The 26044-nt window shown below is 42.2% G+C and overlaps 1 long non-coding RNA gene across 1 annotated transcript in view; it reads left to right on the forward strand.

Annotated features, from left to right (window-relative positions):
- LOC129213378 (uncharacterized) overlaps nucleotides 1-24307 on the forward strand; it is a 34984-nt gene extending 10677 nt beyond the window's left edge. Inside the window, exon 3 of the long non-coding RNA XR_008579427.1 lies at nucleotides 24196-24307. This is a non-coding gene — a long non-coding RNA (uncharacterized LOC129213378). The remainder of the gene's footprint in view (nucleotides 1-24195) is intronic.
- Nucleotides 24308-26044: the final 1737 nt, after the last annotated feature.

Below are 26044 nucleotides of genomic sequence, written 5' to 3' on the forward strand. Positions count from 1 at the left end.
GCTTGTAGAGTCCAGTATTGCTGATTTTCTGTGTAGGCAGAATACAATAAAGGTATCCCCCTCTATTAATGAAGATATTTATATTTAGACCCAAGTTTCCTAGTCTTGCTTTGCTTGTGCATTGCCATCAGCAGTGCTGGCAGCAGCGCTATGAATGCATTAATTAAAGGGAATACTCAGCTCTCCAGATATCATTCATATTCTCAGCGACTAGTGATTTTGGTGACAGGACTAAAGAAGCCTAACTATTACAAAGGACTGGAAACAAGTCTTTGGAAATCTTTTAAGCACTTTTTAGCTGGACTCTAAAAATGTCTTACCACTTCTGACAAATGCTGGAAATTTCACAGTCTGGTGTTCTAGAGAAATGCTCACTTGATTTCTGCAGATGACACTGTGTGTGTGCTTTTCTTCCACTAGAAATTTCTGAGCCTATTGACAGACTTCAACTCACTCTATCACAGGTTAGAAGTACTAAAAGAAAAAGATCATTACGTTCCTGCAAGTTTTCATGAAAACAGTCAGTTAGATACAAGAGACTAGTGCTTGAGCACTCCCAGTAATAGTCCTAATAACTTCTGAACTCTGCTTCGGTATGGACTTAATGATCCACTCATATCCTCCCTAGCCTAATGAATTTTACGGCAGCTAAAAACTTTAGTATAATTTAGTTGTTAGTTGGTTTTGGGTTTTTTTTAAAAAGTCATCCAAGAGACACCAACAAATAACAAGCAGGACTTCTCCATTTCTTTTGCTGATCGAACAGATCATCTTTCTTCTGGAGTGCCCAGGGAATTTGGATCCATGCTGAGCTGATGAAAAGCAGTCTTTGGCACAGCTGTCAGAGGTTCATCATACTCTTTCAAAGAGACCTCTGATTCCATATACTAAGTTTTCTAGTTGCTGAAATAGACTATCTATTTTTTTTCTTCAAAAAACATGCATCCCCAAAGCTTAGATGGAAAGAGAGAAATGCTTAAGTAAGTCACAGATGCCATTTTGGGACTAAACTATTCTCAGTGTTTAAGAGGAGAAAATAACTTAATAGATCTATCATCTGTTTTAGTGAAAGAAATTCACACTAAGGCATTTACGGAATTGTGGCTTTAAACTGTACATTCCTTGCGGCTTTTTGTTTTTATCTTTAAATCCTCAGCAACAAGGCTTGTGGCTCTTGAACTGGCCCTGGAAAAACAAGAGTTAGGAGAGCCCGCTTGATAGTTCCAGGCACTCAGTTTGTAGGTGGTAAGTTAGCAAATGTGAACCTCGTCCAAAATGACTGATACTCGTAGCCCACACTGCACATGTATTGACTTTTCTGCAAGACAGATGAGGGTATATGGACAACATTTGTCACTGTTAGGATAAAAATATGTTAATCTCTAAGCAAGGGGTTTCTTTAACCAAAGTTGTCTGTAATACTTAATCAAACGTCACACAAGATAGGTAGATATACTCCTGGTTTTGCCATTCCTAATGAATCTTTCTGCACTGTCTCTCTTGTTGTTTACAATTGCTTAAAATCAAATACTGTCTTCATATATTGAGACTCTTGATTTTAAGTATATGAAGAAAATTCCTCCAACCTTGAAACTGAAATCATATTTAGCATGAATGCTATTTGCAACCCAACTAGTAAAGCTGGGAAATACTTGCTTTGCTGCCCAGCCGGAGTAGAAACTCTAACAGCCACCAGATACCGGCTGTGCTGAGAAAGAAATTAGATTCTTTAGAATTCAGGCTGGAAATCATCTGAGGACAAGAACGTGTGAATTTGCTTCACTTTATGCATGTTACCTGCAGTCAGGCGGTCTCTGAGGAGCTATAACTCATAGCTAAGTGTTTGCAATATTGTAATACAAATACCAGGCGCAGCTGTACCAGCGCGATGGCCTTTCCCGCACAGCATGGACTGTTGCAGCAGGGCAGATGTGGATGCTGTGCTGCCGTGCACAGAGCTGGGAGAGCTTGGGCTGATGCGGCAGTGATCATGCGTAGCTGGGGCTGCCCAGCGAGGCCCCGCACAGTCCCAGAGGAAGACAAGGAGCGTCCGCACAAGTGAGACAGCCTAGCAGCCCAAACATCCCCTGGAGAGCAGGCCCTGAGAAGGTGCAGAGAAGGAGGGACATGGGTGGCACCAGCATGCCTTACTGTCTTGGCCATGCACAACTGTGAAAGGAGTCTTGAGGTTCAGCTATTGCCAGGAGTTTTACTTGATGGATAGTTTCTGGCTACTTTTTGCCAAGTTTCTAGTTGAAGCCTTTGGATGTTTGAGCCTCAGGGGATTTAGTGATTTCTCAACCTTGCCAAGCCCTTTTACCTATGAACAAGACCTAGAAGAAGTGATACTTCTCTGGGCCAGCAAATGGCAAATGTGAAAGCTCTTAGGAAAATCCTCCCTGCCAGAAAAAGCTCATGAAGTTTGTTTTTGGGGTGTTTTATTATTTTTCTGTTGTTTGGTTTGGGGTTTTTTTTTTCCTTGCAAGGAACAGTCTAAACAATGTGGGATTTCTCCCAAATCTGAAATCAATTTTGCATATCTCTGCTCCTCAGATATTATTTTTTCCCATCTTCTGGGCATCGTTAGAAGGACAATGAACATAGAGGATTGGAAGGAATGGGTAATTTGTTATAGGTGACTGAAATACGCAAGGAACATTAGATGTACTTAGTAGACAAAGGTCAGAATTAACATTTATGTATCTGAACGCATACGTTTAGAGGAAATGGTGTGTTAAACCTGAACCTCTATTAGCAATGATCACAAAATTCAAATAAAACATTTTCATATTAGAAAACAGGATTTTCTCACCGATTTGATGCATGCTGACAGTTCTGGTATCCCCATTTATTTGAGATAATCTTCAGAGAGAACCCTGTTTCTGAAAACGCCAGTCCCAGATAAGCATCCAAGCTCAAGTGCTTTACTGAGCTGATTTTCAGACGCTAGGTCTGAAGCTTTTTATTTTTACTCTGTGTACAGACCCTGACTCCCTGAAACATTTGTGATTCACTTAGAATTAATTAATCTTGTCTTCCTGCACACTGTTATTTTCTCAATAGCTTTAATTCTTTTGGTTGTTTTTTTTCCCCAAAAAATGAACATAAACTATACTGTATAAAAAGCAGTCAGTCTGGCTGGCACAAAACACCCAGAGCTTCATTTTGGTGTGAGGCTATCGCTGACCAGGGCAACCTTTCAGTGTGCTGACCCTAATCCTACAATCCCCTCAAAAATACATCTAAACCTGCCTGTCTGATTTCCATCAAAGATTGGGATTCTCAGGTCTGGTTTCTTGGGTTTATTTATTTTGTTCCAGTTCAGCTTTTCAGCACATCACAAACACATTTACAAATACCTTGAATTATGCATTTCCCATGGGACAAAGAATCTTTAGTCTAAACCCTTTGTATTTTCTTTTCTTATATCTTATTCTGGTACTATTTCTCCCCAAATGGAAGGTAGCTGTAAAAGCTAATTTAACACAGCACCATGATACAGTCGATGGTTTCTGGGGAAAGGAAGGTAGGGGTTGCAATGCTGGGGGGTTTGGTGGTTGAGGGGTTGCAATACAATGAGACTTCTATTTTCCTCTGCGATAAACCATAAAGCCCACAATGTATAACCCGCCAGAAATGAATTACTTAATAATTATGTAGAAGTGATCTGTGATTTGTAGGCGCCACCATCTGGGCATAAAGTCTGTTTGCAACTGGAATAAATGGAATCACGTAAGAGATTATAAACTTTTTCAAGCCTAGCCAAAACTGAAAATTGTTCCGACTAATAAAATAGTATTTTTCTCTAAATAAATATATGTGCTCATACCCCCCCAACACACACACTCAGTCTATGAGTGTTTAGAGATGATAAATGCTAGGTAGTAAAGATGGATTAATCTTTTTTTAAAGATTTAATTATGTCCTAGACTGTTGGGACTAAATCAAGATGGAATTTCTAGTCTATCAGCATGTCTATTCCAAGCATGCTGGTCTGCACCAGATCCAGCTAATCAGCGAGCTACGACCCCCTGGCTCCAGGCAGCGTGGAAGCGAATGCCCATGCATGGCCATGAGACCCTCCTAGAGCGTTGATTCATCTTCCAGCCTTTTGGGTATCGTGCTCACTGGTTTTTCCACCAGTACCTGTTGGAGAATGAAATAGGTTGAAGTGGAAACCCAGACCATCATTGCATGCTCTGGAGAGTTTCAATCATCTATCTGATGGTGAGAAAGGGAAGACCATCCTTTTGTGGTCAAAAAATGACCCTTTGTGCGCCCAGTGAAAAACAAAGTCTTTGCTCCCACTGCCACTGCTCCTTTCTGGGTCAGGAGCAGCATTTGAACTTCGGGCACAGCAGCCAGGACAGGTTTCAGCAATTTCCCTCTGATAACATCCTTCTGAGATAAAAGTCTCTTCCACAATGAACTGAAAAGACTGGCTTTGGTTTGCCTGCCTTTCCACTGAAAAGATTCTGATGCTTTTGGGGGGATTCCCTCTGGCAGAAGAGCTCCAGGGCACTGGTGTTTCACAGTGGTTTCCATAATTGTGACAAGAACAAGGCAGTGGACAGTTTGACACCACAGGTAAAATCCTGGCAGTTCTGAAGTCAATAAGACCTCCTAATACCTCTGCTCTAGATATATTGCCCCTGCAGAGTAATCCAAATTAATAAAATATCTAATTAAATATAAGAAAAACTTTGAATTTTTAAATGAGAGTCACTCTGAAAACAGCAGAATTGGTATGCTGGGACAAAGCAGATCATACACACATGTTGTTGCTGTTCCTTCCCTCCTGCTGTCTTTTCTAAAACTCCTATCGGTCCCATGAGGAGCAGGAGAATAAACCTGTTGTCAGTTTTATTGCAGAGCTGGCTGCCTAAACTGATGTCTCACTGCAACATGGTTATAAAAAGGAAAAAAAGAAAAACTGCCAAAAAGCCTTGCTGATGTAAATGATATTCCTGTTGGAAGACTCTCCAGGAAAGGGCCTCTAAAACAGGAGAAGCCTAATACATACAGCAGTATTTTCAAAACACTGACTTAAAAATTTAAAGCCCTATGGCTTTTTTTTTCCACTGCTATAAGCTGTAAGGAGAGCTGCCGGGGCTCTACTCTGAAAAGGTTTGAGAGAACAGACCGCTATACAGCAAAACAGAGTGGTCTGTGGTGATATTAATTTAAAATCAACCTGCGAGACAAATAATTTTCCATATTTTGGAATAGAGGCTGACCTAAAATTATCACTCACATATTTGCTGTAGGTTCAGGAAATTACCATCGCTGGCGTCCCCGATTTTTAGCATCCAACGTATGATGGTCTGTCTTCTCTTTTTCTTTCACTAAAGGAGGTGTTTTCATTATACAATTCCTTGTCTCGTTCTGATGAGGCAGATTGTTGATACAAGTTGTCCCAGGGTCTGGCATGATTGCTCAGTTGTAGGCTGTGTGTGCTCTGTTCCCAGTAAGCACTGCATTCCTTCCCAAAGTCAGGTTTGTCATGTTGTATTTGAAAATGTCAATACGCTTGGAAATTTCATTAAAATCTTAACATCTTGGGTTTGCATAATTAGGATGGAAATCTCATGAGAGTATTTTTCCCTGTTGACACTGCTTGTATTTCTTACTCATAACCAGGCAGAGAGCAATGCCAATACAAAGCTGACTAAAGTAACGTACATTAAAATGAGAAATAACCAGAGAGTGGTACTGATTTCTAAATTTCCAGAGTTCCATTGGTTTACTTTGGGACCAACCTACCGAACTGTTCATTTGTTACATTCATTCCAACTGGCCTTTCATTGATGAGATACCAGGCTTCCCAGAAGACCGTTCAGGGGTAAGTCATGCTCTCTCATAGCCCTTACTGCCACCGGGGAGCCAGAACTACCGCTTCTGTGCAGTACCAGCTCTTGCCTGTTCTTCATTGCCAGTGCTTCCTTCAAAGGGGATTTAATTACTGACTTTCACTGGTCTCTGCTTGAAATTTTAGAAAAAAAAAAAAAAAAACCCACAAACCTGTGTAAGGATCCATTTGACCTCTCTTCTGAAAAGTAGTGATGTGAAATGAATATTTGTTGCACTATTGATCTGTGCTTGTTCTTAAATACACTGCAGCCTTAATAAATGCCTTTGGTCCATCCCTCAGCTAGTGTAAATTACCACAGCTCAATGAAGCTAAGCAGATTTACATCATCTGAAGACACAGTCCTTGGCGTGTGGTAGCAGCCTGCTTTTTAAGAACGTGGCAGTTAGTGTGCTGCTTATAGCTTTTACAGCACACCGTATACTGCACATGCAAATCCACAACTGGACAGTTCTGATCACCAGGTAACACTCGGCGGAGAAGGGCAAGCACCCTTGCTTTCTGTGATGGTTTGTGTCCTGGTTTGTATGTTGCTTTGCTCGGCTAACTTGAAATAATAGAGGGAGGGTGAATTTTGGGGAACCTGCACACCCAACAGCCCTCGTGCCACCGGTCAGGAGGACTGCCTGTGCTGCCCTTGTGCCTGCTGCTTCTCACCTGTGAGCCAACCCCATTTCCAAAGTTATTCAGTGTGCGAGTGCTCTCACTTTTATAGGCATTTTATGACTCTTTTGTTTGGAACATATAATTTTAATGGGTGGAAACCAAATTAACTCTAAACCCCACTTGACCAGTGCTTCTTGTGAAGACAGTGGAAATTGTTTGCTGCATTCCTGGCGCTCCAAAACACGCTAACCTCTTGGCCTCCAGTACTTGCTATGTGCAATGGGAGTCCAGAAATTAATGCCATTTAATTCTGCTTTGCTACAGCGGGCTGTTTCACAACAGCTTGGATTTTCAAAAAGTGAAGAACTTAACTAAAAAACTGTAATACTCTCCCCACAATACCAGAACACATGCACACTGATGGGCTGAGGTCTTATCTCCATTTGCAAGCTACTAATTGTAAAGATTTGCAATATAACAGGGAGTGTGTTGGGTTATAGAAATTCTAAATAGAACACAAATACAGACAGACTTCGAATTTTAAGAAACCTTTGTCCATTTGAGATAGTTAACAGATTTGGGAATAATTGATCCAATATAAATCTCATACTTCAGACACCTGCCCTATTCCTGCATGTCTGATCTCGTCTTCCAGTCCTGTTGTGTACCTCTACATTGTACGTATTTTGGAAGAGGTAAAAGCACATCCAGAAAGTTTTCTGTTAACTAGTTGTAATACAAGCAAGAAAATGCACTTAAATGTTATATTGATTTGCTCATGAGGTACTGCAATTGTGAGATAACTATATGTTGGTAAACACTATTTGGCATCTCTAAAGTGAAAAATAGATTAAGATTAGAAAAGACCATAAAGACATCCTGAAGACTGTTCCTGTATCTATTGGAAAGACTTGCAATGCACAGTTATTTGAATAAAAAAGATGTGTGGGAAAGGAAGGGGGTCATACTTCAGGTCTCTAAACATTGTAACGCTTTTATTGCCATCATATTATGCATTCCTCTGTAGCTTATCCTCTCTCAGACAATTTTTCTTTCCTGCCTACGTTTGAATAGTCGCTATTTCTTTTTAGGTGCATTAAGTTTACCCATCATTCAGTTTGGTTATAAGCCAAAATAGCACATTTTGTAGGTGGTCAGGGCTCATGATTTCATAATGCAAACGATGCATCACTGCTAACTGGCTCTTTTTTCAATGATTCTTGCCATACAGATGTGAATACATGTGAGGTGCACTACTACGTGGACTTGCAGCATCTGGGGCCTGATGGTTACTCCTTACTTAACGCCAAGATGTGATATTACTTAGGTACCTATATCCCCCATGCTATCAGCCACATGGCCTTGTTCCTTTTGGGAGGGTATGGGGGTGACACAAGGCAATTTGAGTGCTTTAGCTCCTATGACAGGCTGTCATTTTTTTTAGCTCTGATACAATATTCAGCTGTGAAGCAGTGGCGATGACCACTTCCGGGAGAGTGAGCGGAAATTGTACACGTAGCCAAGGACAGCATTTGGTGAGATGAATGCGCAGGAAAATCTCCAATCAAAGGATTTGCAGCAGGAATGACAAGGTGCTGTGGTGCATTGGTGGCAATTTGCAGGTTTAGGGTAGTTCGGTTTTTAAACCAAATTTAATTTTTTGTACAGACACTGCCACCCTCCCCTGAGCAAGCAAGTAGCAAGATTTCCAGTTCTGCTTTTCCATTCAGTTTAAATGAGCCAAGCCAAGCACTCTGACCTTGGTGCAAAAGTTATACCCCATTGAGTTAACAGCTGTAAAGGCAAGTCTGGGGTTTAAGAGCTTTCCAGAATCAAGGACTCTTTTAGCTAATCTTTTGGTCCTTATCCCCTCTTCAACCTTCTTAGGAGTATTTCTCACTTGAAACTTTCAGTTCCTTTCTCATGAATCAAGTTTTGTGTCTCCAGTGTCACATACAAACAGCTCCCAGGCAACTGGGTAATCCCCATTGGCACCAGTAAGGGACACTTGTCAGAGGAAGGTTTCAGGGGATTAAGTGCTTGATCTGGAAATCGTACAGGGGGAATGAAAGTGGAATTTCATGGCATTGTTTTACAGAATTGCTTTTTTTGCTAACGCTGTGCTTTAGTTAGCACAGATAGGAATAATATGCTGACACTGCAGAGCTGAAGTTTGAATCTTTTCCAAACTTCTTTACTGACCAGGAGCCTTAAAGGTTTTTGAGAACTACAAAGGAACATCTGGGTAGCAGAACTTATTGAACAGAAGTCTGCTAGGGCCTCTCCAGGGCTACCTGCACCCTGCTTGGTTTCCTGTTATAGATTGGTTTAGAGGGGGTTTTGGCATCCATCCGATACTGTCAGATCTTCCAGCGAAGAGCATCTCTTCTGATCTCAGTCATTGTGTTTGTTAGAGTTATTTTTCTGTATGCTTCCATCATTCACAGGTTACAATTCTAACTGTATTGGAGCACAGACTCTGTGGTGTCTTTTACCCAAAATACTCTTTTTTGTTGCGTACCTTTGACTCTGGTACTAGTCCATAAAGAGCTACCCTTGTCTTAATCTCCTCTACTCTACTATGCAGCAACAGGAACCAGCACAAGTTAAGCTTTCTCATGTGTAAACTTGCATCTAGAGTGTGCTTGTTATCCTTTCCAGTTCTCAATATTTACTCTGCCAGCTGTTTATCTTTCATCTTTTTAGAAATTGCTTTCATTGGTATCTTGAAAGGTACTGTATCTATGATTAAATTTCTATCATGGTGCTTAAGGGAAAAGTCTACTGCTGATCTCTTGCCAGTTGTCTTTGTAGTATTTTCAAGCTATTGACCAACAAGGTTGGGAGTGTCTCAGTTGAAGTTGGTATTATATTTTCTTGTGTCCTCTTTATTCTTTTAATTCATATTTCCAAAATCTTGCCTTATTCAACCATTCTCTCAAGTTAGTGTCTCTCTTCATGGCATGTCTCTAATAAAAACATTTGAATATTTGATTCCAAAGAGCTCTTACTTCAAATGCTTCACCTTTGTACCTCCTGTTTTCTATGACCTGTACTGAGTCCTTGACTGACATGTTTAGCAACCTTAACTGGTTTTGCAAACATTGGTACAGACCAAGATTTGCTGCTAAACTCAACTGCACGTTGTTGCCACTGTGACAGCAGCTAAGGTCCTGTGAGACTGTAGTGGTTTAACCTGGCTGGCAGCTAAACCAACCACACAGTGTTCGCTCACTCCCTCTCACCCCACAGTGCAATGGGGGAGAGAATCGGTGGGGGGTTGGGGAGGGGGGAGTGAAACTTGTGGGTTGAGATAGAGGCAATTTAATAGGACAGAAAAGGAAGATAATGATGATAATGATGACGATTATAAAAGAATATAATCAAGTGATGAACAGCACAATTTCTCACTACCCAAAGCTGATGCTCAGCTGGTTCCTGAGCCGTGCTCTCTCCCAGGCAACCCCCCAGTTATATATGGAGTGAGACACCATATGGTATGGAACATCCCTTTGGCCAGTCTGGATGAGCTGTCCTGGCCGTGTCCCCTCCCAGCTTCTTGGGTGCCCCCCGCCTTCTTGTTGGCAGGGCAGTGTGAGAAGCTGAGAAGTCCTTGACTGCTTGGCAACAATTAAACCATCAGCGTATTATCAACATTATTCTCATCTTAAATCCAAAACACAGCACTATACCTGCTGCTAGGAAGAAAATTAACTCTTTCCCTGCCGAAGCCAGGACGGAGATGAAAACTGGACTTTTTGCTCCATGCTGCTGTGCTCAGGAAGAACTTCAGTACCACTTTGGTGTCATAAACTGCAGAGCAAAGATAATTTGCAACACAGTGTTTGTAGGAGCAAGTGGATGCTTTCATAGTCTCCACTTAAGTCTTAGATTTAAAATAAATAGATAAGAGTCCTAGAATGGATGGGACTATCCTTCACCCTTCCTGCATAAAAGCAGTCTTGTATTAAACCTGGTGTGTTTGGTCAAAATGCCATGTTTCTCAGTTGTGTGGCACACTACACCACCCTCTTGTATTAATGTGCTGTCTCCTATACAGCATTCGGGGCTGGCTTCTGTACATCTTATACTGCTGCAACAACGGTAATTGCATTCATATAGGAATGCTGGAATATTTTCTTTGGGAAATGTCTAGAGCCTATGATACCTAAACCCACACTTGGGTAAGAGGTGAGTGGTATGATCCTTCAGATTTATACTTAGCAGTGTGTTTGCACATGATAGCTCTATTCTCAGAAGGCCACAGCTAACTTTAAGCCAGTCCACCTGGAATGGGTTTTTTCGCTTACCAGGGATGACTTTAAGAACATCCTTAAAACTAAACAAGTTTAAATAGTCTCCTACATATTTTCCATCATTGAGAGATTCAGACCAATAATCTGAAAAGAGCTAATTAGAACTCTTCTGGTGTATTGTGTTTTTAGTGATTACCCTGGTAGAAAATTTTCCTAATGCCATTTGTCTTTCCACAAATGTAGACAACCATCGCCTTCTCCAGTTGCTCGTGACCAACATAGCTTTATGTGTTTTCAACTTAAGATGTCCTTAATGTCCTTATCCTTAAAAGGAGAAACTATCAATTTAAGGGCTTGTTAGCCTCAATTCCACTTCTGTTTGGTGTGATTATACCAATGAAACTGGTATCTTCAGGTTCTAAGAGATGTATCATCATGGAGTTTGTTGCAAGGTTCTGCTTCCTATTTTTTCTGGAAAAAAAAAAAAAAAAAAAATAATTCCTTGGTACACATTAAGCCTTCTCTGAATCCTCTGCTGCCAGCTTAAGAGAGGAAAGCATTGCATTGCTGCAGCTGAGCTTCCCCTACAGAAAATAGGAATATGGGTAATCCATGCAGATAAATAGAACCCAAGTCCTTGCAGTCTTGGCACATTGTGCTGCTGGGCCTGCAATGGAAATTTTTGCAAGGTGGTGAGTATAAAGTTTAATAGCAGCATCGGCAAGCAACTTAGCATAGTGCTGTCCCTGATAGCTTTGATTTGAGTTCATGTCCAATGACTATGAAGAAGGTACAAGACTCTTTCCCAGGGGATCACCAGCTGTGGTGGGGGCAGCAGCTTCAGAGAGTAGCAGGAAAGGTTTCTCTGGAACCCAAGAGCACCTAGAACTAACAAAGATCATGTTAGAGGGCAACTTCAATCCTTTGCTTGTGCACATAAACGACTCTGTAATATTTGGACTGTATGTGTCTTCAAGACACCCATCTATGTGTGTGTGTGCGTGCATGTGTGCTAGTGTCCTGCTTGTGTGAAGCTAGTATCATGCTAGGCATATGGAGTAAAGGAAGCTTACCACCTCACTTCTTAAAGGAAATTTAGTTACTGATTTATTTCACATGGAAGGAGGAAAGCAAGACTACAATCTACCAAAAAGAAAAGATAGATATAAGTGATTAGGTCAATATATGAAGCCTGTAAAGACTTTTTTTGATTTTTTCATAAAGCTGAAATTAGCTGAAAGCATTTCAAGGTAATACATAAAACAAAATGGCACAGTCATCAAGACCAAATTCTCTGCTGATTTATAGGATTATGCTTCATAGTTACAGGAATGATCTTTGGGAGGGATGGGGGAAGAATGAAGAGGGGAGACTTCACCGTTTCTCTGAACCGTTCCTCTTTCCCACGTGGCTTCTTGCTGAAAGCTTGCACCATGATCTGTATTTATGTGAAAGACTGGTGAGTAGCTAGCTCCACTGGAGCGTTTTACAAATGAAACACTGGGGCTATGACAAAGTCAATCACAAATGGAAATGTAAAGGATACAGCTTTGGTTATCTGTAGAGCAATTCTAGAGTCCAAATAATTTGAGGAATTGTGTGTGAAAGAAATGGAAATGCTGATAGCCTTAGCACGAAAAAATGCTGGAATACGTGGGTATGGGTACAAAGTGGGGAAGAGGCAATTATGGGTTATTTTGTATCAGAGACACTATGAACTGTTAGCGGATTTCTTCCACCTCATGTCTAACACTCTGGATTAGGTTAAGTCTTCTAGTAAACTAAAAAAGGAGGGCATGCTGTTTGATGCTCCTTGAGGAGGCATCTGCAAAGAATGGGGAGAAAAACTCATCATGGGTCAATTCAAGCTGGGTTACATGTTTAGTTTCTGAAGTTGGGGGTGAGGGGTGGGAAGTTGTTAGGAGAAAGCTTTCCACTGGAGAGGTAAATCACTCAATGATGTAGCTGCTGCCTAGATATTCATAATCTGACCCTTTCCTCAGTGCACACAGAATAAGGCACCTCTTTAGGCATGAGTATGCTGACTCCTTGTTGACCCTGCTTTGAGTGGAAGGTTGGATTAGCTGACCTCTTGTGGTCCCTTCCAACCTGAATTATTCTATGACTCTATCTGCTTTTTTTTTTTTCAGAGCTTGCAGAGATTGTCAGCATTCCTGACAAGTCACACTAATGTAATAAAACCTGGAAATTTTCAAGGATGGTTTATTGAATGCCCAGGAAGGCACAATTATTCAAACATGAATGTGACACAGAAACATCTTACAAGTAAATGTGAAAGCAGAGGTATTTAAAAAAAAAAAAAAAAAACAAACCCCAAACAAAAACCCAGCACATAAAAATACGATATATAGAGAGAATGGGGAGAGAAAGGAAGTAACAATTTGGTGGCCACAAAGATCAGACACAGAGACTGTGTCTGGATATTCATGTCACAGTTAGTGAATAATGTTTGATGGCACTTGAAAGTGGACGAGGTTTTGAACGGGTCCGAGGAACTCCCAGAGCCTTTTGAAGCCAGAGGCAGAGATAATGAGTCTCTGCATGTGTTCATTGTTAAGCTGGTTTAGTTGCAAGATAAATCAAATTTAGAAAAAAAAAAACCCTTTAAGTCCCTAGAGTTAATGTTGCAGCTGAAATAATTTCTCCATTCATTCAGATATAGGGTGCTCACTGAATCCTTGAGGTGGTGGAGGACAAGGCTAAAATGGTAGCGAAGGATATCAGTCAGGGTATTTGTCTGGCTGTGTGGTAACTGGTAAAGCTAGTCGTACACACTGGAAGTTGGTTTGGGCTTTTTTAGCAATGCCTTGTAGGAAACAAGAGATTGCCTGCAGGATCACTCTAGTTCAGCAGGCCGCTCTTTTCAGAAGCCCCTGAAGTATTTCTGGTGGCTTTCCTCTGGACCCTGAAACAGGGGGTTTATCGGAGATTTCCATGTCCTCACTTGCTGGACTGCGAAAGGGGGTGCGTCTCAGCTGATGGAGTCGGGGGGTGAGGCAGAGACTGAGGAGCTTTTTCCTGACACAGCCGATGCCTCTTTCCCTGCTTAACAGATCAGACTTAGCCACACCAGGCTACTTGGTGTGTCCTTCCCCCACAGCAATGCAGAGCCCAACTGCCTGCAGTATCACAACGTCATGCAAGGATAGGGCACATCTGTCGTGATTGCACAAGCTTCTAGTTTGCGCGTGCGGTTCAGGGGCTGTGGTTTGCAGTTCTTTGAACAGTCTGCGTTCATTTTGTCAGCTAGTTTAGTATGTGACTCCTTCTCCAGCAGCTCCACAAGCCCATGTCATCAGCTAGCTCGTCCTTAAAGCTGAAAGGGATCAATTTTGTGGAACCAAGCAGCATTTTGCAAGACATGAATCTGTGAAGGTGCTTGAGGAGGGCCGGCACCGCGAGGGCAGTGAGTGACCCTTTGTGCTGCACTGGATGTGGGTTTGGAGGGATGAGTCTGCATGGTGACTGGCTCGGTCTCTGTCCTGGGATGTTGCATTCTTTGCACGTGTACAAATAATGGAATGGGAATGTTTCTGTTCATCTACAAATCCAAATTTCTCATTAAAATTGGTCATTAGTGAAATTAGTGAAAGTATCTATTAATATATGCATTATCATTTGCAAATCTGCTGCAGGCCTTCCAGTTCCAGAATCAATTTAAATGGCCATTTCTATGACTTTGGCTGTGTAATACACACGGCTGAGTTAATTCACATTAAGCATTTAAACCCCTTGTAGTTTTTGCTCTTTTTAACAAGTGTTAGCAACGCACAGAAGTTTGTTGGGTTTGTGTTGTTTTCGGGTTTTTATTTCAAGTTTATCGGCTAATTTTGGCTTATTCCAATTTTATATTTAAAACAGTTTTCCTCTTTAAGGTGTTTTTGAGGATAATCTGTTATTAAGAACGCTAATGACCTTGGATATTAAGTTCCCTGTGGCTGCTTGCTGTATCAAAATGGAGGAGGTACAGGGCAATGTTTGCAGCTCTTCTGCCTTTTTCCTTCAAATGGACTGATACCTAATGCATTTTTCCCTTAGATTGTTTTGTTTTCAGTGATGTTCTGAAAATTGCATTCCTGTCTCATCCCATGAATCATAAATTATGTTTTCTGTGTGGGTTTTAGTATTTGTTTCCATTTCTTGCAACTCCCCCTCATAAGCGGGTTTTGATGCATATTGTGCTAATATTGTGATTGCTGCTGGCTGTGCTGTCTTTGTATCGGGTAACCTTATTGATCTTTATTTCACCTCAACTACCCACGGTTTTCCTGCGCCTGACCTAATTTCAACCACTGAAGATGCTCTAAAATATTGATATGAGCAGAGAGGTTATTTTTCTTTAAGCATGACAATAAGAGTAAGTCTAGCATTATCCCGGGAAGATCCGGATTCTGATAATTTCATGTAACTGTCTGAGCAGTACAGAGGAGCTGAGAAATTATATTCACTCCAGTTGGAGGGTCCTGGTCTTGAGGGATCCAATATTTTCAGAGGAGAGAATAAGCATGTTATGAATGCATAAGCATGCATACGTGCACATGCCTGCATGCACACGCATGGGTGCCTTGAGAACAAACCCAGATAGAGGTACACAAATATAGATTCCTGAAGGCCAAGAAATCATTTGATTTAAATAGGAAGTTTCTCCAAAATATGTATATATATAAATGATGGTGCAGAAGCTTGGTAACAAAGTAAAACTCTCTCTCCAGCAGCATCTGTAACTACTTTTTTTAAATGCCGAAAGGTTTACTGGCCTTTTTTTAAAGACTATTCCTTTTTTTGAAACTGCCCTCCCCCAGATTACTGCTGTGAGCAGTGCCTGAACTATGAGGGCTGTATATTGATCACATCAGCCTCTGTTTGCATTATTTAGCTCTTGAAGAGCATCTGCTGAGCATCCATCAGTATGGGGTGTGTGCCACCACCATATGGACTGCCAACTGCTGGTGGAGCCAGGGAGGTGCCGTTATGCTCCCATATATTCCCATACAACAATGCCATTAACATCTGGTGTACCATGGCACACGCTCACTTTTGTGGTACAATAACAGCAGATTATTCATTCCTAAGTACGATGAAGATCCTTAATGGGAGTGATGGTACTGACTCAAAATGAAGTTAGGGAAACAGTGTTACTGCAACTATCTAGCTGTGTGAAGCAGTGCATGTGAAGGTCACGTACCGGAATTTTGTTCCTCCTCTGAGTGCAAAAGCAGTCCTTTGGATTATCTGAGTGGTCCTACTGATACTGCCTTCTGCCTCTGGCCAAGACACAGGAAGGCAGTGACTACAGGAAAGGTTTTCTCACAGTCACTTGGAAGGTACGATTAATATCACAATAGCTTGATACTTGAAGGCATGCTGGTCTGCAAGCCCTTGATGTAACTGTGAATACATTGTCCTTTGTATAGTGAATGCAAAGCAGTTTTCTTCAAAATTCAGTACTATTTTGGCTTGTATCGTGTTTTGCTGCTATAAGGCCCAAAGGTCTAATTAGGTGTTGAGTGACCACGTTTGCTACTAGCTGTTAGAAATTTTTTGCTTTCTGTTTGATGACCATACTTCCTGCTCTCCGACTATGGGCAGAACGCAGAAAGGATCGTGTGGTTTCCTTTTTTTATGCTGTGTGCCCCTTTCCACAGCCCTGAAGTTGCGGTATGCTTTCAGTTCATATTCATTCCTTATTGCGTGTTTTGCTGGATTTGGGATTAAATCTGAATCCTTCACACTCTGGCAGGATGAGGTTACAGAAATGTTTCAGATTTTCTTGGAATGTATTTCTGGCTCACGGAAATTTGCTGACAATTTTTTTCCCTATGCCCAAGTAGCTTCACAGTGATCAGAGGACCATTTGTCCCTCTGAAGCTCCTGAGGGCCCTTGTTGTGAACTTATTTTTCATTCTTTGTCACTAGGTAACTGCCAAGGCACGTGAAGTAGCTCTCCTGCGTGTAGATTTGCCAAGGAATCTTATGGTAACATACCAAACAGTCATTTTTTTACACTCTGTAGTGTGTGATTTATGGAGGGACCCCTGCCAAGAGAATGCACCACTGCAGACTGTCAGAAAACACTACTCAGATGTAACAAAGTATTTTCTCCTGGGATTAAGCCATGTAGTTCATTTAGGTAATTTCATTCAGTTCCTATAAGAATTCCATTTTAACTAAAATTTGTTACGTGAACTCAATTAGCAGAAAAAAAATATGGTTTATTTCATATAAGCTACCAAACAGACGTCAAAAGGGGAAAACCAGCTTTGAGTGTTTGCCATACATGCAGCACCCATTCAGATGTTTAAAAAAACGGATGGATATTCAAACTAGCCTAGTTCCCAGAGAGAACGACCCATTTTCTCAGGATGTGGCTGCTTTATGCAGGCAGCTCCATAAGACTTCAGGCCCAGCTTTTAAAATGTATCTGGGGCTGGACTCCTTTTAATGTCAGCTGGATCCAGATGCTAAAATGCCTGCTGAGAAGCTGGGTACTGGTTCTTCTGAAAGTCTGTTCTCAGCTGCAGCACTGAGCATTTCTGATGCAGGGTTGCACGGGTCGGCCTGTAGCCAACCGTCATAATCAGAGTTCAGTGCAGGCCAATTTAGGATTGATTTTGCACTGAAGGGAAAAGAAACTATGATGCAGGAAACTCTGCCTTCTTTACTTTAGGATAGCAGACTAAGAGAAACGCAGTAGAAAAAAATTAGCCATTCCGGCATGGCTCCTTGAACACTGAACCATAAGCACAAACGTCAGTAGTGGGATATTGAACTACCAGAGCTTGGTTGCACCCCAAAAGATTGTCTATAGTGAGCAGAGTACCCTCCTTGTCTAGTACGAGTGACATGCAGCAGAGGTATGATTTCCAGCTACAGCAAACAAGACATTCAAACTTGATAAATCTCGATATTATTCCAGTACTGAGAGGGCCATTTTCTGCCAAAGACACATTTAAATGACTCAAAGTGCACTAACTGCCTCTCTTGACACCATGATCAATTCAGAGTAGGAGCCTCCTCTAAGCATAACTAAAGGACATGTGAATCTGGACTTAATCTGGTTTAATAACTGGCATAACTGGGCTTTTTTATAGCTTGTTTCATTATAGATACTTCTAGTTTGTGCTTGCAGAAATATACTTCCCAATAGCTGCTTTAGATGTGGAGGAACCTAAATATATTCATCCATTTGTTTTGCCTCTTGGTGTGATGGTAGAGTGAGGGAGAGGAGATGCAGAGCAGACGGTCTGGTTTCTCTCTGTAGCCATGAATTGCCAGTGTGAGAACCCCCTCCCCTGTATTTTTGTAAGCCCGTGACTAAATGCTCCTTGATGAAAATGATTTGCATACTGTTGTTGACTTATATTTGGAATTAGATTGGTGCAGATAGCACACAGGTTTGAATTTGGTTATAATTTATTCCTGTAAAAGAAAAACCTAGACTACTAAACCTTCTTACCCAAAGACTTAAGGCTGCTCATCTGGTCTGAATAAATTAGAATTTAAAGAGAAACCCTCCAGTGAGGTTTTCCCAAACATAAAGACAACAACCCTTGCTCTGGTGCCTGGAGGGCAGCAGCCTCATCCATATAAATGGCAGTTACAAATGGGAGGTATCAGAGGAAGCAAACGTAGACGTTTTTGATATTTTATAACCTGCAAATAGATTAATTTTTGAAAAGTTGTGGCTAACTTGCATCACAGAGAGAAGAAAATGATTTACAGGTATTTTGTCACAGGCAAGCTGTATTTCAGTAGTGGTCTTTCTGAAAGACCTCTTCTTCTTAGGCTGCCTCAGGTGTAGGACACTTTCTGACGATACGACTACTCTCATCTCATCTGAATGTACTGCCGACATCGCACCCCCTCCAGCACGGCCCAGGGACTCCCACTGAATTACTTATCAACTGGCATGTCGACCAGGAAGTTTGCGTTTCCTCCCGAGCCTCCGATTCCTGCAGTCGTTGCCAAAATCCTGTCAGAGAGTCTGGACAAGGTCATGACTGCAATTCCTCTGTGGCTGGCGAAACCACGCTTCTCAGCTCATTGGTAGACTCCTTAGTTGTCTTTAGGAAGGTTATCATCTCAGGGAATCACTGCTATCAAAAAGATTATTCTTAAAAGCTGTAGAGTTACTTATTCAGTCTGTCAAGCCTCGTTACGTTAGATGACTCCATGACAGAATATCTAAGAAATTTATCCTTTTGTTCATGGAAGGAAATGATGGTCCCACTAAGGAAACTGCAGATTTAATTATACAGTAGATTTCCTCACAGACAAAATTTCCAAGGACCTCAGTATGTCAGTACTTGCTTTCAAATCTTAATCCTCAGCACTGACTTTGGTTTTCGCTTGCTAAAACACTTCAAGTGACACTGTTCGTCCAAAGCAGTTCTCTAGGTCCCAGGTCTGCACCCCTAATTCACTCTGAGCTCTATGTACTTCCAGAAGCGGCTGGGGAATTCCTCTTTTAATGTAAAGTTGGTAGAAGTGCGCCTTAATTGTTGCTTTAAATTCTTTATTAAGCATTATCTGTTCTCATTGAGCCGAGAGACCCGTGTGCTATTCCTGGAGCTGCCGCTGACTCGCTGTGTGCCTGCAGATAAGTCGCTCAGCTGCTCAGTGCCTCACCTCCCTCATCCCGAAATAGCGGCACTTTCCCTTTGCAAGCACTTTCCATCTGTGGTGTGTGCTGGAGTCAAGGGAAAGACTTCACAAGGTCACTGTCATTATTCCTGTTTTGCAAAGGAGAAACTGAGGCAGGCAAGGGTGTAGACTTACCCCAGCACTACCAGTTCAGCTCCAGTCTCATCATCCCACACCACTTCACCACTCGCTAGGCTAGCTGCCTCCCCGAATTATTCCTTAGATGTTAATCATTGGACTTAGATTAGGATTCACTGCTAAATTTCATGTCTTCTTCCCTGTGTCCTTTCTTTGTGTACGACTCTGACTTCTGCAATATCTGAGCAGACACTTTTTGAACAGCTGAATTGTTAGAAAGAAATTCCTGACAGGTTTGAAAAAAGAGTCCTTTTGGACAGCAATTGCAAAGCTTAAGCTAATGACCTCCCGGTTGTATTTGCCTGTTCCTTTGTCTCTAGAGAAGTCTGGATTTTTCTCTTGGCTCACAATAATTATTAACAGATCTTTTTCAATTTAGGAGAGAAAGATTTAGTCTTTGTATTTGTAATTCTGGCCTTTCAGAGAAAGCCAGTATAAACAGCACTGTGTCTTGGCCCAAATCCATTCTGCATTATTAGGGTGGCATTGATTTGAGATCTCCATTAAAATTTGAAGTCTAAAGCAGTTCCTGCTACAAATGGGGTCTCTCAAGGTTTATACATTAGTTTAGCCCTCAATGTTGCCAGATGGTCAAAAACTAGAATGTGTCACAAATGTTACCGGTGCCCTTCACAAAATGACACTTTCAAATTAGTCTCCATTTCCATCCACTTACTGTAAGGTGATACTTCTCGTATGTAGATAAATAGTGATTCATTACTCCACCAACAGAGGAAAACAGATCTTGTTGAAATGTATGAATAGTTAGCTAAGGTTTTCTTTTCTAGGTGAATGAATAAACATTTTCCTGTCTGCTAGTTGATTTTTTTTCAAGTCACTTGCATGCTTATTATCTTTTCCCTTCCCAGTGTATCAAAAGAGAGAGGCAGATAGGAACCCCCCAATTCCTTCCTTGGTAGGGTGGCCTCCAGGCAAGAGAGCACCTGCCTGCACTCCCCTCCACCCCAGCTCCCTTGAGGTCTGGGTCACCACGAGGCTCAGTGCTGCTGAACAAGCACATGAGTAGAGCTCATTTACTTTTTTTTTTTTTTTTGCTTCTCTTCATGTGTTCCCACTGGCACCATTGCTACCATGATCCAGATACCAGGACTCCTCTCCAGGACAAGTGGGTCCTCTGTGCTGACCAAAGCAACCTTAATGTTGGTATCACACTTACTCCTGTCAGATTCCCTCGTTTCCACTCAAGCCACAGATCCTAAATGTTGAGGAAAGCTATAAGATTAGGGGTATGTTTGCTACCTCTTCCCCACATATAGCTCCTAACTGGTACCCTCTTTGTTGGTGAGATCTGGCCTTAATGCAGTCAGACATATTGTCAAGTTCCCCAAAATTTCAGCCCTCCAAAATGTAGAGAATCTGTAATTCTGGGTAGGTTTGTGTATACGTGTGTTGTTTTCTTTCTTTTAAAACACCGTTATATGCTGTATGGTACGTGATGAAGCAAGAAATTCCTGAGCTTTCACTGTGTCTAGCTCATTGATTTTTAAGAGTCTGGGAGTTTGGAGCCTCTGGAAGCAGCTTGACACGTAATGTGAAACCTGCAAATCCTGCCAATTGCCACGGAAAGGTGAGAGAGGTGAAAAAAATCATTTTACACTGTAGACTTTGGCTCATTTTTTGACACTGAGAAAACAACTTTTGCCAGCAAAAGCAAAACCTGCAGAGCATGGGGTGGGGAACAGAAAGCCAAATAGATAGAGTTGCACTAGCTGCAGTCCCAGGACCGATCGTGTGTGCCCTGAGTACCCTGACCACTACAGTGAGGGCAGCCAAATTTTCTCATGCAGACCCCAATTGCTTCTTAAACCTCAGCAAGATTTTATTTGCAGAAGTCTTTGAGGCAAGAAGGTGACAAGGGATGTCAAAGCCTGACACACTGCAAGGACAAGCGTGCCACATTTCAGTGGCTGTAGCTCAGTATGGTTTTATTCATTAACGTAATATTTTCTTTAACAGCTATGTGATGGGCTTCTTCCCTTTTTGAAATTTCTCAAGCAAGATGCAATTGTGATTGTATAATCTTTCTGCTGACAATGACCATATCATTTTTCATGCCTGCTTTCAGCATTATCCCAGTGTCAATCTTTGACTCCTACTGATAACAAACTGGTATCTTGCTGCAGCTTCAATGATCTTAAGGACGTAGGTAGGACAGGGTTTGTAAGTAACGATGATATCTTTCATTAGACCAACTGGTATAGTTGAAAAAAATTAGACAAGCTTTTCAGTGCACAGATAAACAAATGCATATGTTGCACTAATAAACCAGTGTCCCTAAGGAACTCAAAGCACTCTACAGAGATGAGTGAAGTGACTCAGCCATTTCTGTGTGATTTGCTCACCCCATCAAAATGTATGGAAAATTTTGTCTCTTACTTCACCAGGAACAGACTTCAGCTGCTGTGGAGTAAAGTATAGCTCCATTTCCTATCTCACTGCAGCGCCAAGGAGAGAGGAGCAAGATAGCATCTCTTACTTACAGGGTGACTCCTCTGACAATATATGAAGAGGGGAAGGGAACGCTTATTCCAAGGGAGTTTATCTTATTGCATCTAAGATGAAAAATGGAAGACAAGAAGGGAGGAGTGAACTAAAAATCAGGACCCAAAACAAAAAATCTGAGACCAAACTATAGTCCTTTCTGTGAAAAGCCAGGATGTTCTTAAGCCTATATATTGACATTCAGTTTGAAAAGTAGTTAGCCATTATTAAATGGTTCCTGTGTTTGTACAGGAAATGGTGTCATTCAACTGCCCTGCATTCTCTGTATCCGCCTCTGTTCCCTGTCTCATTTGTCACCTTCTTCCATATATTTGCTCTTAACAGCTTAAGATCTTTGGGGCAGGGTGTTCGCTGGGTCACGCTGATACTTCGAATCAGTTTCAGTAGCATCCTACTCTGTCAGTCGTCCCACTGAAGCCAGCTGGGCTATTACTGATGCTATTCGAGTAAAGATACCATCACAACTCGCAGCCAAATGACTGTGGAGCATTTAAACACTACTGAAGAATAAACAATTGTAAGCAATAATATTATTTCTAAGTGCAAACTAATGCTGAGTATCCTTTAATGGTGTCATCCTCAGCTAAGGCTCCTGGATCTGTGCATGCTATGCAAGCTAAAATGTTCTCGTTCAAGGGCTTTGTGAAAACCCCACTAGAAAATATTGCAGTTGCACATATGCTAGACCTAACCATTCATATCCTAACTCAAAATCCACTGAACGGGTCGTCTTGAGACATGTTTTGTTTTTCCTTCCTCAATAAGGGCAATAAATCAAGCTAAGTTAAAAATTTTATAGCTACAGCTGGTTTTGACTTATGCAAATGCAACATTTCAATCACAACATATGGGAAAAGCGTATTTTTTACCTTCCCTCACATAACTCAGAAACTGCTATCCTCATTTTTCTGAAGCTCTTCAGAAATTATCATCTTTGGGGGGAAGCTACAGACAGGAAATACAACCCAGGAGGAATTTGTTCAATTGAAAGACTGCTGAGCAAATGAAGAAGATGGAATTGGAGATTTTAACTACTATTTGTTTGCTAGCAAGAACTGTAACTGGTAAATATTTATAAGATACCTCAAGTTCAAAATTATGATAATGTATTACCTGGGCTTCTCTCTAAAAGAGCATGCCTGAAAAAGTTGCAGTAGATCAGTTAGAGTTTCATTATTTTTCCAGCTCCTCCGTTGCTCATTGCGCTTAAAGCCGCTTTGTGATGTGATTTCTTTGTTGCAGACACAATTCAAAACCACACGATCTGAACTGCATCCTGATGGAAGTGAGTTGTCATTATCTCATCTTTTGCTTTTGAAGCATCAGCACATCAGAGCGCCTGGGAGCACCAGTCACAAGTGAGGATTTAAAGTGTCCTCACCTGCCTGCTACCGCAGGCTGGGCAGCTGCTGAACCAGCGTATGAAGTACTGGGGCTGCAAAAAGCTTAGGGACAGCACACATCCAAAGCTCACTTAACCCCACAGCTTTTTTATCTCCTCTCTCTCATTATTTAATTATTCCAGAGTTGTTCTGGAGGAACAAACCTTGCGGCACTGAAACACAGTCAATTACAGGTGGACTAACCCTGAATAAACTTGTGCTAAAACCTTATTCCTGAGAACTTCATCTACAAAGAAAGCACCGCATCCAGCCCTGATTCCTTCCTCGCCACGCACAGGGGAGGATGACAGTAGCTGATTGCGAGGGAATGGGTGGCACAGCCGCCAGCAGGGCTGAGCATGCCGAAAGCCCAGCATCGCCTGCCGCCGCCTTGCAGCGGAGCAGCACGCCCGATGGTGGAGCAGCCCCTGCCACTGCAGTCCTCGCAAGAGCATTGCTCCCTTGGCAGCTTGCTTTATGAAGGAAAAATCTACAGGATAAGCCTGTTGCTGTAATCATGATACACTTTATCATTCCTTTGCAATCCAATGTAAATCCCTTATATGCTGTGCAGGAGAAAGTAGCCTTCTCCATGAAAGCCGCCTGGCAACAATCGAAGGGCTGGTGTTTACGCTGGGAATGGTGGAGAAGGCAGTCTGGGGGCAGGGGAGGTCATTAAAACATCGGACAGGTTAAAAGATTAAGCACGATGCAGGAAAACAAATCCCCACTCTGTTCCTTCAACTGCTTGTTTCAGGGTTTCAGCAAATCGCCCAGGTTTCACCAAGACGCATCTTCCGGGAAGTTACGGATCTCCAGCCTCATCAAGAGGAAGAGAGGAAATGCTTCGGTGTCCACTCTAGACAAAGGGCCTTTGTATATGTATAAAAATGAAATACTCGTGTGTGTGTGTGTGTGTGTGAGACAGTACACTAATGCACACACAGGATTTAGGTTTGGGTGGTGATTCTGTGCATCGTACACCCTGCCAGTGCGGGACAGACGAATGGCAGAGTCCTTGCACGGGGTGTCTGTGCCCAGGCGCTGGCAGCGGGGCCTCTGTCAGGAGAGCGCGGGGCTGCCCCTGCACCGCTCGGGGTGGAGGAGGTAGAGGAGTCAGCAGTGAAGCAGTGAGTCTGAGACTGGGAAAAAGGATTTATATCTTTGTTTCTCACTATCTAACTCTGTTTTAATTGGCAATAAATTACATTAATTTTCCTCAAGTCAAGTCTGTTTTGCCCATGACGGTGATTGGTAAGTGAACTCCCTTTTTTATCTCGACCCACGAGCTTTTCTTTCTTATTTTCTCCTCCTGTCCTGTTGAGGAGGGGAGTGGAGAGCGGCTGGGTGGGCGCCCGGCAGCCAGCCAAGGTCAGACCCCTTTCTCACAGTGTCTCCAGGGACGGTCCAGCTGGACTCCAGGCCCAGCTAAAGGACTAATGGCTTCTGTTGGACCCGAAGGAGCTGCAGTTGTGAATGCAAAGCATGTGCTTACAAGGTTGTTGGTACCACTTAGAGGACAAACTGCATCTCAGGTTTCTTCTACATGTCTCATTAAGTGTAATGCACAATGAAACCGTGGGACTCCTTTCCTGAGGCTGCCATTTGTAAATGGGTTCAAATGACATTTAAATGCATGCGTAAAGCATACAGATAGCGCATATTAGCTGTTGTGGTCTGAAGGCTGCAACTGCTGGCTCAGAAAATGCTGAACTGCTGGGAGGTGGAAGTTAGGAGCACTGTCTAGAAGGGGGACAGCACACGAGGGAGACTGCTCAGGATCTGCCTGCCCTTGCAGCCTGCCTTCAGCATCACGTGTCGACCAGTGCCATCGGCAGGCTGCTGAGCTAGACAGACCTTTGATCCTGCAGTTTAAATAGCTGATCTTGCAGTCTGGTATTGAACAGGAAGGTTTTCTACAGCTTTTTGTACCGCCCTCCACTTGAAGCAATAGGGTTCAGGCCCTCTAAGATGAGTTTTGGGAGTCTTTTATTTCTCACCCATAATAATCCAAGAGTCTCTTTTGGGACCTGAATTCTAAAATAATATCTTTATCTTCAGAAAAGAGCGGTATTTATTTCTTATTGTCTGAACTACAAAGCATATGAAACGAGGGATATATGGATCTCTCTTTGCTGGCTTTGGTAATTCAGAGACTCATGTAGCCCTACCGATGCATTTATGACAGTATGGCCTATAGACACATGAGACTGCGGTGTCATACAGGTACGTGCATGCCAGCTTGCACTAGATCCCTGTCAGCTACCCTCCCGTGCCTGCCTGTGATGCATAGCTCTGAAATCCTGCCACGGTGGGAGTGCCTGCTCCTCTGCCACGTGCCTGCTGCGGGGTAGGCTTCCATGCTGCTGTCAGTGTGAACCCTGGCTGTCTGCTTATTCCCAGCTCCAGGACCTGAGTATTAGTCCCTTTCCTCGCATTTCCTCGCAGCTTTGGAAATCATCATGGTTGGGACCAAGTAGTCGTGTCTTTATGGCTGCTGTCTGACTATTGTTTAACTAAGCCAGTGTTAAATTGTCCCATTCTGCCCACACGTGTACAGGACTCATATCACACCCATGTTTCCCTGTTTGCCACAGACCTGAGGA

The sequence above is a fragment of the Grus americana genome, chromosome 15, assembly GCF_028858705.1.
Source record: "Grus americana isolate bGruAme1 chromosome 15, bGruAme1.mat, whole genome shotgun sequence".
Lineage (NCBI taxonomy): Eukaryota > Metazoa > Chordata > Aves > Gruiformes > Gruidae > Grus > Grus americana.